Genomic DNA, 6,260 nt, shown 5'->3' with positions numbered 1-6,260 from the left:
TGTGATGAGATCATTCATTATACCTCACATTTTCTCCAAGAAAGACAACGACATCACAAGCTTCTCAAAAATTTGCATGCATAATGTGTAAATAACTGAACAGGTCACAAGTTTTTTCATTTTTCAACTCGCAATTTTGCTGTGTTGCTGGCAACAGCTTTCATTTTTTTATCCCATTTTTTCGTTTGTTCAATAAAATCATATAAGTGCAATGACTAAGATTGTCACATACACTATGATGCAGTTTTATTTATTAGATAGCTTCGCTACTATTCTGCAACGTTAATTTAACTCTTGAAGAAAAGAACTATTTTTCTATTTTAAATTGCTACTATGGAAGTTCAGCATTCTTATTTTGACCGGTAGAATTGTAACTACATTTTTTGTTTTCCGTTTCAAAGTAATTGCAATATTTCATATGAATGTGAGACTGGCTATTCCGAGTCTTCCGAGCTCCCACAAGATAACTAGTCTTGCGCCGTTATACTACACCTGTACGATGTGATTGATGGAAGTGTTTAGATCATTTTATAAAATTTGACAATGCTTTGGATAACATAGACAACAATTTGGAGAAAGCTTTGGCTCCATTGTATATAGATTAGCAAATACTATTTTGATACTGTCAGATACATTATTTTGTACTTGATCACCACGGATTCGTTCCGGTTTTCGCAAATTAAAATTTTAATGTCATTCTAGTTATGTAGTGTTTGTGCTTTACTTAATCTTTTAAATACCGCTTCCCCCGATAACCTTTTAGCAAATAGATCTTTGGGGAGTTCTTTTTGGCGCAAACACTTCGAGTACGGCTACTATGAAATAAATTTATTTCATACACTAAGTAGCCACTATCCAACCACATGTTATTTTGGAACATGATTGAATCGTGAATTATGCATATTTATGAAGGAAATTTAATGGATTTGAAAGTTAATATGGCTGAGTAAATCAGGGTAGATGATGATGGACGTCGCTGACCTGATGAAATGAAGATACCTAATGTGGATTCAGCTTTATAGCAACAAAGAAAAATCAGGAAAAAATGTTCCTATAACCGACATGCGGGTACACCCTCTTGAGCCTTGGCGTTTTAGAGTAAAGAACTGGGGTTAAGTAGCCTAACTAGTCACGAACTTCAGCCGGTTTCAGTGCAGATCAGGACTAACGGGTTGCTTTGAACTGTGTTCTGTCTAAGGGAGACAACTATATACATCTTACGCTGTAAATGTTATTTATTTATTTATTTGATTTCTGTTTTACGCCGTGCTCAAGAATATTTCACTTATACGAAGGCGGCCAGCATTATGATGGGAGGAAACCAGGCAGAGCCCGGGGGAAACACACGACCATCGGCAGGTTGCGGGCAGACCTTCCCACGTACGGCCGGAGAGGAAGCCAGCATGAGCTGGACAGAAACTCACAGCGACCGCATTGGTGGGTCATTACGCTGCGCTAGCGCGCTAACCGACAGAGCCACGGAGGCCCCCGCTGTAAATATTAAAATTCGATTTATTTCCCCCATGAAATTTCTGCGTTAATCGACTGAGGAATAGTTTTTATGATCCGTGTGAGCTTATCACTACGGAGCAGTAAAAGTTACATGGTAAAAATAAATTTTTGGAAGAGGGAAAAAAAATTGTCGTAGAAAAAAAAATGACATGATGAAAAAAAAGTTCGCGGGAGGAGAAAATCTTGGTTTTAACCCCCGAGTTAAAAGTCTTCCTCTCATCTCGGGGCCCCGACTTAACTGACCAATCACAGCCAATATGGCAGCCGCAGACGAGCATCTCTCACTGATAACTACACAGGTCAATTTCAATCTGTTTAAAAACATACATTCTCAGCTGTCACGCTGCAGTGTTTGGCTCGCATCTACAATCGCAGAAACATTGACGTACTGAACGAATAAAGGCGGGCTATGCATTTCTCTGTGTCAAAGAGGCAGCTTATTAATAAACAGATTTCAAAGAGACATACATGGACTAAATAAAATACAAAATACAACATGCAGCCCGGCCCTTATATGGCCTAGCTGAGACACCATTCCAATACATGTACTTGATCCAGCCAGGGTAAAACTAAGGCAAGCTATATATATGTTAGGACCAAAGGTCTTAACTTTATGTCACATATATGTCTGAGGACGGCTGTGATAAGTTTTAATATCATCGTATTACTTGGTTGAATGTTTATTTATTAATAATAATCTCAGATTTTTGGAGGTTATACTATACATCGCGTTGACGTTCATCGTCGTCTGAAAGATCATTTTGCGGACTGAGAAAGTATAATTTGCAAGAGACCAAAGTCAACTTACGAAAGGATAATGGCACTGACGATCAGGCAGTAGCCCGAACACATAGATGAGATTATAGCATAACCGTTATGATTGGTGAAATATGTTCAGGTCCCGGGTTTTAAACTCACCGACAACTGGGGAAGAGCTTATCGTGACCACAATATGAAAAGCCGATGATCACTGACGTAGGAAGATGGAACCGGATGGCATTCGTCGCCAAATGGGGAACTCGTTAAACTCCTTCCCGCCTGTATTAAGGCGGTCCAAAGCTGTGAATTCATTTGTACTTTCCTTTATTTCGTCACAATTATCAGTGCACGTGTGCTCTTAACGCATATATGAAGTACACACGCATGGCAACGCCACAGAAGAAAACGATGCATTCTACTGTCAATTGGACCGTCTGTGTAGCTCGTCCTTAAGTCTTACGATACGTCCCAAGCCTGAATGTCTCCTAATCCGTACTTTGTTCGTCTGTAACAAATTTGAGTTACAGAAACTGATCTACTTTTAACTTGTGATTTAATGATTGGTTAAACATAAATGTAGTGCTATATGATCTGACCCAAGAAACAACTCTACTACATGTATTTTGTAACCTTCACATATGGCAATACATAAAGCCACATGAGAGGGATATGACTGCTCGTCCCCACTCGTATAAGCCTATTATGTAGATCACACGCGTCCAGTCCGTGCTCCGCAGTGATCGCAGCGAGAATCTCACCTTACCTAACACCACATACATCTTCGCTGGTATTACTGCGCGATTTAAACATGCTACTGTGATCAGTCATGCTGCGCCAAACGTGTGTGGAGAGATTACTGAACCATGGACATAACAGCCAAACATTTCAGTACCTTAACTGTTCATGTGTAACGGGAGGGGGGCGGCGCCCGGAATTAGCATTTGCTAAGAACAACTGATCCTCAAACACTGCATTGCAAGTTCAAAGTTTATTCCAGTGTCCAAAAATAACCAGGGAAGAGCACTGCAACATACAAACCAATATAGACAATGAGTTCACATGTACATGTAGCCTTGGCAGCATTCAAACATTCATATAATGTTGTCACGATAAGTCCTTCCACAGGTATTCAGACATAGTATGTCGAGAATGGCATCCCTGTTCTGATTTTAATACAATATTGTAATGGCCATTAATACCTCATACACTACCTGTAGCCATTAGCACTCTTATATCTGGGTCATGAACACATATAGTACAATACTAGGATTAATCCAGGTCTTTAAAACCACATATAGTAACATACCCTCACTAGTTAAAATCCCTTAATCGACTAGAACAAGGGATTCTATATCTGCTTTATAATTGCTGCTATCACACACTCCAGAAAAAAATATCAAAATTTAAACATGCAACAACAACAATACTTGTCGCAACCATTAACAGTATCCAAAACTAAGGACTACAACTATCCTCCAACTACTGTGTTGCACATAACATTATAATGTTACGACGGGTATTGATACATTACTCCTGTACCTTACTTAGTCCAACTTTGGGTATGTATCAACAATACAACCTAATGTGCTCTTATACTACATGTATGAATCACCTTGATATTAGCACGCATATGTTACATGTCTTTACACTACTCATAGTATAGAGGTAATCTTAACATCACTAGACTTAACATACAAGTTTTACATATGCCTTTGATCATAATTACCCCGCATACACTAAATTACTATCTGCCACACAGAATATATGTACTATAGTACATTCCACGACATGTTTCAGCTCAGCTGACCACATCATGTGTCCGTCCACACGGAATTCCGCTCTCATGCGATGTGTATGGCGCATATACAACCAAAAATTAATAAGTTCCAAATAAGTATGCTACCAATGGTGTAACGTGTGTTAACTGGTCACATTCCATAACCTGCTTATTTATGCGAACAATACAGATAAACTCTAAATGCTTACACCTTTACATGTCAAACAGTTGGTGACTGTTTCACAAGATGGCCAGCATAACAGTATGAGAATCGTGTTTCAACCGTTTAACTTCATCACACTGTCCCATCTTGGTTGTACCTGTACTCATAGAGGACATACCCGAAAAGTAGGCTATTCAAGACTCAACACACAAGAACAAGTCTAACGTTAACGGTACTTCTACCCCAACTTTTAATTACTTTTATCCTCAACATTTCCGACAGAAAATATTCCCAAAAAAAAAAAAGAACGCAGAACATTATTGCCAACCTACAGGACATCAAAACAAACTACCAAGTTTGTGTCTGGAGTGCCTCATATGGGAACGCATCCCAGTCTGTGTACCGAACATGTATATACAGCTCATTAGGGCTGAAATGGAATACAACAAATGTGTGCAACACAATATTAGCTTCTTTTGGGGCTAGTAAAGTTACATCTATAACAGAGCCATTCGTTGTAATCCAAGCTGTGCTCGCTGTTAGAGAGTGGACAGGTTAACTTTTTCTGTGTGACGTTAATTTGTCAGAGCTATTTCTGTACAGAGCAAAGGAGTGAGAGAAGCTGTCACTTATTAACGGAGAAGGGATCACCAATAGTCGCAGCCCTGTGTAATTTATGTATAAACCAATCATGTAGTAAGCTTTTTGTGACACTACACACGACGGAAGATCAAGACATTTCTCCCATCAGACGAGTACCATTGACGTGTACCTATTGGATCTTAAATGTCTATTGCTCTATAAGCAATGGAATAGTTCCGTGCTGCAGAACTTTGGTCAGACCTTTTATCTGTGCTGATTTACTTGTTACTTTACTTGCTGGTCTCCTATGAGTACCAATCAAATAAATAAATCAATATGGGTCTACGAATGCGATAGCGGCACCCAGAGTGAATGGGTGCAGGAAGAAGCCCCTGTCGTAAAACCATCATTGACGGCTTCAACTTTGCATTCAAAGCAACGTTATAAGCAAATATATGGTAGTTAATGATGATGCCGATAAAACAGAGAGACTTAATAAATCTGCAACGATGAAACCAACATGAATGTCAGCAATTCAGGTAATATAAAAGAGTTATTCCTTAAATGTAGAGAATTTAATTGAAACTGCATGTGATATGGATTTAATATATTGTACCTCATTCGTACATGGGAATGTCTGTCAGCAACCTGCTCTGTCCTGTTTCCTTCCAACATTCTTGAGGACAGCGTAAAACACCAATTAAATAAATAAAATAAATTTGTACACAAAAAGTAGATCAAGTATGTTAATTAATGTCTTTCTACACAATTATTTGTTTTTACATAAATGTGTACCTTACACGAACGGTCCTCGTAGATTTCTAATTAGTCACCGGCATATGTAAACAGTTTTCTTATCACATACAACCGTCTTGAAGTTTGACCACAACGCAAAGGTTCCAGCTGTGCCTGGCCGCTGCTTCAGTGTTGGCTGATCAGCTGTAGTGAGAAAAGCGGCTTTCTTCAAAGCCCTTTAACTTACGCCCCGTCTCCACTTGCGTGTGGACTATAACACCTTCATTACTGGGTAACAACATGCATGGCGTTTCAGAACGTCACAGATACATGCATACATAATTAAGACATACACATTACCGTGATCAGTTTTATTAAAATGTGTATTATACATATAGTACTATTCAATTATTAAAACTGTTTTCATTTGTTCAGGTGTATCTCTGACACTGATTTTAATGCCTAAATTCCAAAACAACAATCTTACAGTAGTATACTTGTTAAACTGTAATGGTATAAATCGAACATCCGATCAGATTATCGGTTAGTTTAACTGCGTTTTATATTGTTCAAGTTTGAGATGACGGATGGTAAAACCAGTAAAATACGGCCAATTGTCAACTTATCACAGTTAGCCAATGGTCACACGTAAGCAGTAAAATACGGCCTATGGTCAACTTATCTCAGTTGGCAAATGGTCACATGTAACGAATAAAATACGGCCTATGGTCA

The sequence above is a fragment of the Liolophura sinensis genome, chromosome 6 (genome assembly GCF_032854445.1).
Source record: "Liolophura sinensis isolate JHLJ2023 chromosome 6, CUHK_Ljap_v2, whole genome shotgun sequence".
NCBI classification, from domain to species: domain Eukaryota; kingdom Metazoa; phylum Mollusca; class Polyplacophora; order Chitonida; family Chitonidae; genus Liolophura; species Liolophura sinensis.
Note: the sequence above shows the minus strand (reverse complement) of the source record.